At 39.5% G+C, this 14810-nt stretch overlaps 1 protein-coding gene across 4 annotated transcripts in view; it reads right to left on the bottom strand.

The window, feature by feature from the left end:
• The window catches only part of LOC129771424 (FH1/FH2 domain-containing protein 1), a 268143-nt gene that overhangs the window by 196948 nt on the left and 56385 nt on the right, over window positions 1–14810 (bottom strand). The gene's annotated exons all lie outside the window — the stretch shown is intronic.

Genomic DNA, 14810 nt, shown 5'->3' with positions numbered 1-14810 from the left:
TAATGCAGACCGGACCATGTGACATTTTTATGATTCCGAGAAAAACGAACACGAAGTTTAGTGCTCTGCAATTTTCAAAGCATTAATTTTTTCGTTCAATATTGTTCTCAGAAATATTAGCTACTCCCTGGCAATACTTTGACGTATGATAATTGTCAAAAAAAATCAAGTATCATGGCAAAAAGGCAGTTATTTGGCTGCCAATACGTACATAGTCCACTCTGACTGAACCAAATGAAGCATTTTTTAAGATTTGGTTCACTATGACTGGACAATTTCGAAATATTTCTCAATCAATTAACAGTTTTGAGTCAAAGTGTGCCATTCTGTTATAATTCTGTTATAATAGTCTCTGCCATCTAGCGTAACACGGGGTGAGTTGGGCATGCGGGGTTATTTGGACCACCCCTTTATCTCATAAAGTACGGCTCAACTTGGATTTTTTATGATGTCATCTCCTTTTATTGTTGAACCGTATGTAACTCACGTAAAAAAACTTTGGTAAAATTCGACAGGAGAAGGAAATGGTAGCATGAACTGCTACCAATGCACTTTGATTGACAAAAAATGTGAATTATCCGATAGTGGTTTAAGGTTTTTCCGCTGATTAGACAAACTTTTCGTGTATTGTGCAGTAAAGTTCTGTTCGTCTACAGAATAGGAACAATTGGATGCAGCGAAACTGTAAGTTTGATAACAATAAATGAAATTAATTGCATTTTAATTTTTGCATGTTGTGTGGGGTGACATGGACACGATTCTGTGGGGTGAATTGGTCCTACAGGTTTGAGGCTCTTCTTTGGTATAATTGTTTCCAGATGCCACTGAATTACAAAAAAAAAAGGATGGACAGACAATGTTGGAAGAACGATGAGCTTGAAAAAGCAACACAGGCCATCCAGAACGGATTTTCTTTGACCAACAGTGAAAAGATCCATGCAGAATTCGAGATGGACTCAATCCAATTTTTCTGGTCTGGAATATAGCCAAGACACCTGGTATCGATCCCAGAACATTGTTACTGATTGTAACATTATGTAGAATTACTTTGCATAAACATAAGTATGTTTTTTTCGATGAAACACACACTGGACCAAATCACCCCACAGACGGTCCAAATCATCCCGCATCAAATTTTAATGTCCAAAAATCATCTCTTTTATTTTATGATATATTTGGTAATTTGAAACTTGATATAATGATTAAACATTATTGATTGAGAGAAAACAAGTGTAGCTCAATATACAATGTGACATTTTTTATTTAGACCGTATTGGTTTGGAAATATGAGTCGATTTGCTTAGGTGGTCCGAATTCCCCCCGTTTCCCCTACTGCTGGCATGAATATAATTGCACGGCAAACATGTTAGAGCATAAACTTTCCATTTTAAATCATCTTAGACAGCATTCGTCAATAGAATCATTTAATTTAAATTCATTGTCATCGCTACAGCCTAAATCGCACTCTGAAATAGTAGGGCAAAGGGGGGCAGTTTCGGACAACGCTTGTAAAAATTAAGTGGTACAATTTTCAACCAAATTAAAAATATAAGTAAGTTAACAGCTCGTCCACCAACAGCTGTCATATGGTTTGACATCTCTTGGTCGTTTATTGCTTACGAAAACAACAACCCTTTTTCATTCACTTTTCGAAACTTTTGGGCATGAAGTTGTAAGTATTTCCCTAATTTGTGAACGATTTAGAAATTTAGGTACATCACCTCAATTAGTGACTAATATGAAATGAAAAAAACGTGCATACAACGAGGAAATAAAGGTCTATTTATTAGATAAAATTATGATTTGTCTTCGGATGGTGGTGGGGCACATTCAACACTGTTTAATTCCTCATAAAATTTGTGTCTGATTGTTGTTTACTAACAAACATCAATTTAGTCTGATTCTCAGACCTAATGATGGTTCGAAATTAAAAAAAGAAAACCGATAGAACCAGCACTCCCCTACATTATGCGATCATTCACGCTGAAGACCAGCATTTTTCACTGATCCGTACAGTCAGAGTGGACCAAGTTTATTTTTCAATATACTCAGAATATGCACACTTTGCACTAACGGGCTCAAGCACATTTCGACAAGGTAACTATTAGCTTCCAGCAAATGTTTTGTTGGTTTGAATTCGGCGCTTGGATATTGTTTAAATTCAATATACAAATGATTGATACATGGTCCACTCTGTCTGCACATATTTTTTTTTATTAAATCGTTTATTTTTACAGGCTCAGTTACATAAGTTTAAAGGAGCCAAACTCCTATCTCTATAGTTACAAGTATATAAATATAAACATTTTTCATTAATTCTAATGTTAATGAAGTAGAGAACCGATTACTCACGGTTTGCTCGAGTTTAGAAGGGCGACATTTTTTTCCAGGAAAAGGATGGGATATAAGGATATGTTGACAATGTTCACAATCACATTTGCACTCACATTCATCATAATCAATTCTTAAGCCTATCTTATATCTAATATGTATTTACATTTCACCTTATTCTTTTGTTAATAAGAAGAGATTTGATTTCTCGTGAAAAAAAAGGAAAAGGAGAATATAAGGATACAAGGACAATCACACACGAAGATCGACAGCTTTTAGGAAGACATATATTTGGGACATGTAATCAAGGTCTAACCGAGCCAACACATCTCTCACCGGCACATTGGGCTGCCTTCCTCTAGCCCGAAGAGAGTTTTCTAAATTCGATCTGGCAACAAGATACTCCTCGCACGACCATACAACGTGTTCGATGTCGTGGTAACCTTTGCCACAAGCACAGATATTGCCATCGGCAAGATTAAAACGAAAGAGTAGCGCGTCTAACGAACAGTGATTGGTGCGAATAAAGTATCGACTCAAGTCCAGACTTTTGAACCATGGTTTGAGGCTAACCCTAGAGATAATCGAGTGAAGCCACCGACCCAATTCATCTTCGTTCCACTTACGTTGCCAGTTAGCGATGGTATTTTTACGGACTAAAGAATAAAATTCATTGAAGGCGATTTGACGCTGATAAATATCGCCTTCAATTGCACCTACCTTTGCCAATAAGTCAGCCCTCTCATTACCCGGAATTGAGCAATGTGAAGGGACCCAGACAAAGGTAATGACATAACAGCGTCTGGTTAAAGCGCTCAAAATTTCTCGTATTCTCTCAAGGAAATACGACGAATGCTTTTCCGGCCTCACTGAACGGATAGCTTCGACAAAGCTAAGACTATCTGTTACAATGTAATAGTGTTCAACAGGTCGTGAGGCGGCGCTGTCCAGCGCCCAATGTATTGCTGCTAATTCAGCAGTATACACTGAGCAAGGATTCTGAAGACTGTGGGAGGTGCTAAAAATTTCGTTGAACACTCCAAATCCTGTGGGCTCATAGAGAACCAATTAGTAAAGTACATATTATCATAAGTGACACGCCCATACTTTGCATTGAACATCGTAGGAACGATCCCCTATCGCTGATAATCTGGAATTCCATGGATTTTCTCCTTCATGAACAGATCAAAATGTACAGAGGAATTGATGTAGTTGGGAATATACGAAGAAGGATCAACCTGCATGGAGATGAATTCATGATATGAGCTCATGAATCCAGAATGAAAATTTAGCTGGATAAGCTGCTCAAAATTTCCGATCATCAATGGGTTCATAATCTTACACCGGATGAGGAACCGAAGAGATAATAAATTGAAGCGATTTTTTAGTGGGAGAACGCCTGCCAAAACCTCCAGACTCATGGTATGCGTTGAGGGGATACATCCCAACGCAATACGGAGACAAAGATACTGAATTCGCTCGAGTTTAATGAGGTGTGTTTTGGCAGCTGATTGAAAACAGACCCTGCCATACTCCATCACTGAGACTCTGTCTGCACATGATATAGATCCATTTTACCATGGTAAATGGTACATAGTCCGCTCTGACTGCATACTGTGAGGGGTTTTCGTTGATCAATAATAACAATTTCGATCAATTATTCCTGCTGTATGCGTGATTTTCCAAATCTGATAAATGTGATATGTTGCTATGACACATCAAATCTGATACCGACTGTTGGAAGCCGTTGCTCCGTTCTTGAGTTAAATCGTGAGAAGCGGACACCAAATCATTATCATTTATAATTTTACACACATAATTACACACTTTACACATGATTTTCATTTATATAATATAATAGACGTAAAAATATACATACAGCGATTCTAAGACAAAAAATAATTGATTTTAAAGTGTTTAAATTTCGCTCAAAATTGCAGAGATTGGTCACCAGCCCTAATTTTCATTATACCCTAATTTTTAAATTGCCCATTAGGGTGCCCTATCTTAAAATAGGGTGACTAAAAATAGCGGCACTTGAGATTTTTTTTCATTTCCAAACATTTTTAACAACAATTAAGAATTTTAAATATAAAAAATTAAAATATATAAATAAAATAAATATAATAGTATTTAACTCGTACGTTTTTAATTCACTTTTTATTTCAAATTAGAAAGCATTCAGTTCTATACTTGTAAAATTCTTAACCAGAGAACAAAATGAGATAAAAACCCTGTTGTTGCTAGTCTCGTTTTTCAACCGTTCTAGGAGTTTTTTTTGCATCGTTCCCAACATATTCGCTTCAATCTGGGCGTAAAAAAATTACTCACACATCGATGTACGCACCAATAAATTTATCCAATTCATTTCGACTGATGAACGCTTTCTTTCTGAAGAGGATTGCGTTGAACGCGTTCAAGAACAACATAGATAACATTGTATGGCCGTACCGAACTCGGACGTCCTTTTTGGGGCCTATCGCCTACATCAGCTGTTTCTTTGTACTGGCTGTAGTGTATGGAACACGAATCGTTCGTTGATTGAAAACGGTTTGAGCAGCTCGTAGATCTGTTTTGAAGTTTTCCCGCACTTGAATAACGTGACAATTGCCACAATTCGTTTACAGACCGAACATTACCGTTGCTAGGAATCCGAACAAGTACTGATGGGACCACGAAACTTGGTGAGAGTGAATGGGAACATCGAACTACACGACTATTTCTACAATTGTTTGTTTCAATATAGTAAATCCTTAAATACAAACATACTCCAACACCGTTCCGATTTCATTCGAACTACAGGGTTTTCCATTTCGGGCTTCCGAAAGTATACAGCCCTGCGCTGACAACCGTTTGACATAGCTGTCAATCAAAGCGTCATATCGTTAGTTGAATGTCTGCCATTTTACAATATGGATCGTTTTAGCATCGCACAACGTGTTAATTTTAATGATGAAAAACCGGCAAATGTTTTTCGAGCATTACGGACGGATTTTGGTCGTCATGGACGGCCTACAGAGCACACAATCGCTAATGTAGTGCGTAAATTTGAACAAACTGGATCCGTAGCGGATATTGTGAAACCTGTGCATCATCGTAATGTGCGTTCGGTCGAAAATATTGCTGCTGTTACTGCCAGTGTGGAGGATGACCCAAATGTTTCGATTCCACGGCATGCTCAGCAATTGGGATTGTCAAACACATCATTGTGGCGAATTTTGCATTTGGACTTGCACCTACATCCATATAAAGTCCAACTGGTACAAAAATTAGAGAGTGGTGAGCATGGAATGCGTCGGGCATAAGTCGATTGGGTGAACGAACAACAGCAGCAAAATGCTGAATTTTCGCATCAAATTTTCTTCAGCGATGAGGCACATTTCGAGCTCGGTGGCTATGTGAACACCCAAAATTTCAGTATATGGGGCTCAGAAAATCCACACGTGATTGATGAGAGGCCATTGCATCCGCCAAAAGTCACTGTTTGGTGCGCTTTATGGTCTGGTGGAGTCATCGGGCCGTATTTCATTGAAAATGAGGACGGCGAGACGGTAACTGTGAATGGTGAGCGCTATGGCCGCATGTTAACCGATTTTTTTTGCCACAAATTGAAGATATGGATACGGATGACATGTGGTTTCAGCAGGATGGCGCCACGTGCCACACAACACGACCGAACATGGCCATATTGCGAACGAAATTTGAGGGACGCATAATTTCGCGTTTTGGTGATGCCAATTGGCCGTCCAGATCATGCGATTTGAACCCGCTAGACTTTTTTTTGTGGGGTTAAGCGAAAGACCGTGTCTATGCCAACTCTCCGCAAACTCTTGAACATTTGAAAGACAACATTCGTGAAGTTATGACCGAGGTACCGCTCCCTATGTGCCGAAAAGTCATCGAAAATTACCTGTTCCGGACCAAGGCGTGCGAGGAAGCCCTAGGTGGACATTTGAATGATGTTGTATTTCACACATAATGGCATAAACCAAACTTTAATTTGAAATAAAAGTTTCATCGAAATTCGAATTCTAAGTGTGTTTTATTTCAATTTACTTTCGGAATTTTAAGTTGGAAAACCCTGTACTTTTATTGAGCCATTTTATCTAAATCAGCTCGAATGTGAGAAATAGCGATGCGAAGCGTGTTTTTCAAATGACTGTCAGTGATTTTGATTTCACTTCTTTCATAGCTGAAACAATTGCTAACAAATAGTTGTGGTTTCAAACAAAGAAGTAATAAAATGAGCATGTTTTATTAGTTCTGGAACTCGCGCTTCTGGAAAAAATTCGGAGTAGAAATTCAGCACATCTTGGTTTTCAAATTTGTCACGCAGCTCTAAATCGCACTGCGTTTCAATAAATTTCATCTGCATGTTTTCAGCGGCATGTACATCAACGAAACTGAATGAGGTACAGAAATTTGGAGAATTCTTTCATATGTTTTGAAGTACCAAAATCTTCGAGAAAAATCAGCATTGATGGACTGGAGTGCATCAAGATTTTTCCTAGTTGTCGATACATGAGATATTCTCAATGTCAAAAAAAAAACGATTAAAATGAAAATTTCACATTTGTTGTTTGAACTTGAGTTTGTTTTCGAGTGAATAGAAAAAGAATAAAGAAAAGAAGCTTGGAACTCACGATGATTAAATGCGTGCGATTTGATAGATGATTTGGACGATATCCTCCAAGACATCCTCAAAACCTACATCCATAGGAAAAAGGCAAGCCAATTCCTCTGTAACTTTGAAATCCTTCTCTCATCTATCACCATTGAATAAAACACATAGTCGGCAGCTCGTTCTTTCAAACTTTCAAACAAACAATTTTCGCTCCTAACTCAGTCAATTTTCCAGCACAGGATGTGGCAACAAAGTTGTCTTTTTTCGACGCATGTTTCGACTCATATTTCATATGAATTTTCTCCCAAACTTTCTCTCTCTTATGACTGAGGATAAATGTGGATTTATCCTCAGTCATAAGGTGAGATTTTTTTCGTGCCCATAAATGTATATTCATGCCACTCGAGTACGAAGTAAACGAATGGTTTACTTCTTCAGAATGATAATGTCAAATAAGACCCACCCTAATAGCTCTTCTTCTCTCAGCATCACATGTATACAATTTTACACATTGTTTCCATACGATATACATTATTTCACCTTTCTGCTTCACATTTTTACACGCTATTCGGGCATAATCATTCAGGAATAGGCAAATGAACCAACACGTGGAACAACCATACTTAAGCCATACAAAACATAAATGAACGCTACAGGGCCGACGGTTCATTGAATTCATATCCACCACAGTTAATTTACTTCCTCTTTCAGGTCGGCGTCGTGCGAAGCGATTCATTCTGCGGCAGTTTGTGGCGTGATTTTGTACAATGAGAATAATGAATTCGACGAATCTTTCTCGATTTGTGTATGTAGTGGAAGTTGCAAGTCGGCAAATGAAGTGATCTATGAAGGATCTCTGACTTTTTTTTGTTTTCATTAACCTGAATCAAGGATCGTTGTGATAGACAACAAAGCAGAACCAAGATTGAAGGCATTGAATAATTTTTTGATGATTCAAGACATCTTTACAGGATGTTGTTCGGAGACGAATGAATCACTAGATTTAAAATCTCCGTAAACAAAGGCAAAGAAGAAGAAGAAGGATGTTGTTTGACACTTTGATTAACTACTCTAATAAGTGTTCTACTACCATAGAACTGCAGTGTTTCAGGTAAATATGCTGGCATGAATTTGAATGTTTATGCAAATAATATGTACCGTTCAAAACAAACCAATATCCAAAGCAATGAACTCTGAGTGATCATCGAACTCATCAATATCCCGCTATTTTCCAACATCCAAAACAAAGCTCGGAAGAGCAATAGCAGTAAAGTGAGCGTTTCGTCCACGTAACCTCGAGACCGAGAGCTGCTGGCTAATTGGCCGGACACGCATCGGAAGATACGGTTTCACTCTGCAGTGACCTGGCAGCTCATCCAACCACAACTGAGCCTGGGATATGCAAGTTCCATAAATTTTCATAATTTTCGCGCAAGTCTCCGCCATCGGAACTGTTGATGCAAGCTCTCTGTGAAATCCGCTAACAAAAGACGGTGACAAATATAGAGCCCCGCTTGCAAGAGTACATTTTTTTTCTAATTTGTCCAATTCCTGAGTAATAACAGATTTCTAAATGCCTCTGCCTTACTTTCATTCTCGCTACGGATGCATGTCCGGTGGAAGACACAAGGTCAGTTTCTTGAGCCAGAGGCGTTTCGAATTCATCACACCACACATTACGTTTTCCCCGCAACTTCGTATCTCTGCATGATTGGTACCCTCCACGGTAATTTATCACGTCTCTTGTACTTTTTGTGAATTTAAATCCTTCGACACGGCTTTAGACACCCACGCACAATTATAGGGCAAGTGATTCCGCGTCGCGCAAAATCAAGGCACATACGCGCTTATTTTGGAAATCCGAGCGACACGGAGACGAAGGCGTGCAATAAAATCTGCCGCACTGGTGCACATCTCATGGAGCGTTAAATATTTGAAAGGCATCTCTTGGGGATCGCTCGCCAGACTTTTCGCAGTGGCCATGTGGACATCGGAGTCTTTCACCTCATCCCGCATAACATTGCCAAGTTTATCTCGGTCAACCGAGGAACGTGCGCAGGTGGCAAGTTTTACTTTCAACGAGCGTTTGCATCTAGAGGAAACATTTCTCTTTGTACGGAACACGCGCAATCTGCTACCGATGATGGACTATATGCTGGTCATGTCTTCGACATTAAATGATTGCTTGGGCGGAAATAAATTGCAGCTGACGGAGAAGCTTGGCATTCAAGATATTGCGATTTTCACCTGCAAATTTCATTCGTCCGGTAGAAGGCCAGTAAAAGTGCACAGTGGCTAATTCATTTTTCAAATTGATTTAATTGCTGCGACCATTTGTGTTTTTCAAAGATATTTTGTAATCCGGCTTCATATTTAGAGGTATTCGAATGCCCGCTTGAAATTAATTCCAAACACAGTGTGCAATCTACGATGACGAAGGCAGAGTGTCCACCTTTGGTGAAGACATCCGTGTTTGTGAGAAAAATTACTTTCTATCAAGATAACATGAGTAACATTTTGAATTGTCAAAATTTGAATGAAAGTTATTAATTGATGTTATAAGAATATTTAAAACACGTACATTTCATCGAGAGCTCTTAATCAATGTTAGTGTGTAAGATGACGAAGTTATAACGGATATTTGTGTTTCTTATCTTAAGACTATGATGATGATGGTATGTTAATTGTTTGTTTAGTTTTGCAATATATTCTTTTCTTTTAGTCGTAGAACCAAGTTTAACTTCAAACAATAATTTGAGCCCGCGCGCGGTGACAGACGCAAAGAAGCAGGAGATTCAACACAAGTAAAAGCAATTTCTCTCGAATAAAATAAAAAAAAACATTCCAATGGGCTTAACCAGAATGAAGCTACGGATAGCTCAACCAGAATACTCGTAAATTCATCTTCTCAACTGATAATTATAACGAGATTTTTCTGTGTTGTGGCGGACCTCATTGCAGAGTCAGGTTGACACGTTACACCCTGGGTTGAATGTAGGGCCTGAAGTATCGGCTGGAATTAGGCTTAGGTTTGCTCAGCTGTCTGGTCTCGAAAATGACCGCATTAGCAGGTCGTTGTCGGGTATCTAGTAAAGCGGGAATTCCTTTGTAAATTAAAGGCTAATGCTGACATAGGTATTGGGTACAATTCCCGATCGGTCTAGGGTCTTCCCGGGTTGGAAATTCTCTCGACATGCCATGGAATAAATAGGTTCTTTCGAATGGGAATCTATGCCTGTGACATAAACAGTATGTTTTTTCATAAATTTCTTCATAATAATTATCAACAAGAGAACTCGTTCAGCTCAAGCTTTCATAAGGGTACCATCATCATGATTTCATATTTTAAAATGTTGTCTTCTTTTTTTTTTAATTTTATTTTGTTTTATTTCAAGACTTTGAAATAAAATTTTTTTTTTGATTGATTTTGTTTGTATTTCATTTTTAATTTTTAAAATAATTAAAAAAATAAAAAAATTGTGAAGTCTGCAATAGTTTGAGCCCGCGCGCGTTGACAGACATAAAAATACTTTAGATCGAACGTAAGCAAAAACAGTTTTTCGCGGAAAAATTAAAGCATTCCTAGGGGTATAATGTGAAAACCAGAGGGAAGCCAGGGATAGCTCAACCGGAATACTCGTAAACTCATCTTCTTGACAAATAATTATATCGAGATTTTTCTGTGTTGTGGCAGATCTCATTGCAGATTCTGGTTGATACGTTTGTACTCGAGGTTGAATGTAGGGCCTGAAGTATTGGTTGGAATTAGGCTTAGGTTTGCTCAGCTGTCTGGTCTCGATCACATTTTCAGAATGTTGTCGGGTATCTAGTGAAGCGGGAATTCCTTTGTAAATTCAAGGCTAATGCTGACATAGGTATTGGGTTTAATTCCTGATCGGTCAAGGATTTTTTCGGGTTGGAAATTTTCTTGACATGCCTTGAGATAAGTAATGGGCCTGAAGTATCGGCTAGAGTTAGGCTTGGGTTTGCTCAGCTGCTTCAATCTGGAAACGATCGCATCGTGGCCGGGGATCTAATAAAGCGGGAATTCCTTTGTAAATTCTTGGCTAATACTGACATAGGTATTGGGTTCAATTCCCGATCGGTCTAGGGTCTTCCCGGGTTGGAAATTCCCTCGACATGCCATGAAATAAATACGTTCCTATAATGGCTTAAATTGTTCTTTCGATTAGTAATCTATGCCTGTGAGATAACCAGTCCGTTTTCTTATCAATTTAACTTGCTGATTAGTTGATGAAGAAAAATGTAAAAACCGTAATATAATTATTATCAATAAGATTACTCGTTCCGCTCAAACCTTTTCAGGGGAAAGAGGTGGGACCACCATCATTAAAAAAAAAGAGCTAAATGAAATCATTCATGTGAACGTACCATTGCGCAAACGGTTTGTTAAACCGAAGGACAAACATCCGTGGTGGAACAGAGATTTGGGGAATCTTCGGAATCGACGTAGGAAGGCACGAAAGCGGAATTTCCGATCGAGAGGTGATGATCAAAAGGCAGTTGTGCGGAAATTAGAGCACCAATTCAACTCTTTGAACCAAGCATGCTTTAGGTCTTACATAAGCCGTGTGCAAAGTGACGTCAAGACAAAACCACAACAGCTTTGGACGCACATTAAATTACGAACATCGGCCAATGGAATTCCTCAGAACCTTTTCTACAAAGACAGTACATCGTCATCATCAATTGACTCAGCAAACTTATTCTCGTCTTTCTTTCAAAGTGTGACTTTCAAAGTAATAACTCACCACCTTTGTCTGAACGGTACTTGAGTAGTCTGCAGTCATATGACCTGAACATGCCGCTTATTTCATTCACCGAAGAGGACGTATACAGGAAGCTGAGCTGTCTCGAAGCCTCGAAAGGAGCCGGACCGGATAAGCTGCAACTTCCTTCATCAAGGCATGCAGATCCTCGTTGGTTTTGCCGTCTACCTTGCTTTTTAACCGTTCGCTGAGATAAGGGCAGTTCCCTGCTCTAAGGTAAACTGACCAGACGTCCCGCGTTACGCGGGACAGTCCCGCATTTCAACAAAATGTCCCGCGAAACGTCCCGCATTTGGCAAAAGAAACGAAAACGTCCCGTCAATATATTTCAATATTACAATTTGATCATGTTGATTTTATTAAATGGATGAACCACAAAAAAAATTATTGACAGAATGTTCAAGAGATCTTCCAATGCATCCAAAGATTAATACGTCGAACTGGTTTCAACGCACCGACAGTGGACTTTTTGTTTAGAGAGTGTCAAATGGAAACGACAGCAACAAAATTAGAAAATGATTTTTATAAAAGTCCCCTATTGATCCGCAGGGACCAACGTGAGTCAGACGAAAAGTTCATCTTTGGTCCCCTAGCTCGGTCAAGGCTTAACGTGATAAATAAGCCGGAATAACTAGTGTATACGGGACAGGAATAGACGAGGTTGTTTGATGAAGTATCGTAAATGAAACGCTTGGCGGCCTTACGGAAGTTGGCCGGAACCTCAACTATGGCCGATGAGAAGATGTATGTCAGCGTATTCTTTTACCTTTTCATGGCTTTGGTGGTCGGCTGTCTCTCCATTTGGCCATTCGCCCAAATGTTTTCTATCGGTTGCAGCTGTTGGGAAGGTTGGCGGTTTATCTCCAGCCGATCCATCCTCCAGTGATCTTTTGGCATAATGGGCTGATCCCGGGTTCGACCACCTCAAGCTACTCCTTCTGGATGATTACCTGCTGCTCAGATACGGTCGGTCTCGTCTGACGCTTCCGCATAAAAATGTCCATTTTGGTCCAGATTCTCCTTCGTCATTTGACCGGTTGCTTCGATCTCCCGGCTTAAGGAGCGGCATAGAGAGGATTGGCTTTATCTGGCGGACACAAAGTGTCTCAGAATGTCCAACTCCTTCGCTGTGGGGTGGAGCTGGCAGTATGAAAAACTCAACAAGTGCTTGACAGTGCTGCTGCTGCGAATCAACAGCCTTGAATCATTTTTGTTGTTGGCTTAATAAACCTAACATTTAAGGAAAATTTGTTCCATTAAATTATCTTTTGTAGTTTTTTTTCATCACCATCCGAAATTAGTCCATTTTTTAATGCATACGTTTACACTAAAATCGATGAAAAATGGATTGGAATTTTCGAGCATTTCATTCTATAATTGGAAAAAAATTGTAGAATTTGAATCGTGCTTGCCAGACCTAAATGCTCTGACCGAGTGAGAGATTTTCAGGCGTAAACAAAATCTGATCCACCGAAAAATCACAACTGAGTGATTACAGATCAGGTTTAATTGTTAGGACATATGTTAAGAGTTTCACGAATAAATGAGACTCTCTAAACTATGGTTTATGTTCACAGAACGTATATACATAACGTTTTGTTTTTTGTGTCCCGCGTTAGACCTCTGACCATCTGGTCACTTTACTCTAAGGAAAACTGCCTCGATAATCCCTATTCATAAAGCTGGTGACGTCCACGATGTGCAAAACTACAGAAGAATATCTATTCTTCTCTGCGTCCCGAAAATTTTTGAAAGTATGCTACTGGATCTCATTTACCCATCTGTCCGCCACATCATCGCAAACGAACAACATGGCTTTGTTAAAAAACGGTCTACTACAACAAACCTCATGAGCTACGTGTCTCTGTTGATTGAAAAAATTGAGAAAAGGCAGCAAGTTGACGTCATTTACGTTAACTTTCGACCGCGTTCCTCACGCCCTTGCTGTGGAAAAACTGAAGCGATACAGGTTTCCACTTTTGTTGACCAATTGGATTAACTCGTATTTAACTGATTGTAGTGCACACGTACGAATTGGCTCGTCAGTTTCATCGCCCTTTTCAGTTATCTCTGGCGTGCCGCAGGGCAGTCACTTAGGTCCACTTCTATTCGTACTCTTCATTCACGACATTTGCGCTGTTCTTAAATCACCTAAGTTAATGTATGCAGATGACCTGAAATTGTTTCGAGTAGTAACATCATTTATGGACTGCTGCGCTCTTCAAATGGTTGTAGATGCTCTGTTAGACTGGTGCCCCAAAAAATGGCATGGAAGTAAACATCAGGAAATGTCACGCGATAACATTTTCGCGGTTTTGCTCACCAATCGCCTTTGAATATACGATGGGATCGATCGAAGTGGAAAGAGTTGCAGCCGTCGAAGATCTAGGTCTCGTGCTCGACAACAAGCTTAAATTTACAGCGCATATTGCAACGGTTACCGCTAAGGCTTTTGCCGTTCTCGGATTCATTAGACGCCACACTCAGGAATTTAGAGATGTCTATTGTCTCAAAGCGTTGAATGCGTCTCTCGTACGCAGTATATTGGAATACGATGTTACTGTTTGAGCCCCATACCACGCTGTTCACATCACTCGCCTGGAACGTGTGCAGAAAAGTTTCATCCGATATGCTCTTCGACATCTCCCCTGGCGTAGCGACCCACATCTGACCTCATATGAAGAACGCTGCACACTGATTCACTTACCGACACTGAAAAAACGACGTGAGTTTCTCCAGAGACTGCTGATTTCGACCTTCTCAGCAATAATCTTGACTGTGGAGAGCTTTTGGGCAAGCTTCGATTCAACGCTCCAGGTAGATCAACCAGACAATCTGTTTTCTTTCGGCAAGCAACGCATCGCACTCTATATGGACAAAATAACCCCTCGGATGTTTGTTGCCAACGTGTTAATGAAGTGTTTTATTTGTTTGAATTTGATATGACCAGAAATGTGTTTAGTTTAAGGATCAATAATTAATTTTAGTCTGTCCGACATTTTTTTTGCAAAGGCTGTGTTGGATTGTGAAATATTTCAGGACTGTGTTTCCTCAAAATTAGACGA

This window comes from Toxorhynchites rutilus, chromosome 2 (assembly GCF_029784135.1).
Source record: "Toxorhynchites rutilus septentrionalis strain SRP chromosome 2, ASM2978413v1, whole genome shotgun sequence".
In the NCBI taxonomy this organism is placed as follows: domain Eukaryota; kingdom Metazoa; phylum Arthropoda; class Insecta; order Diptera; family Culicidae; genus Toxorhynchites; species Toxorhynchites rutilus.
Note: the sequence above shows the minus strand (reverse complement) of the source record. Positions and strands in the feature narration are given on the sequence as shown.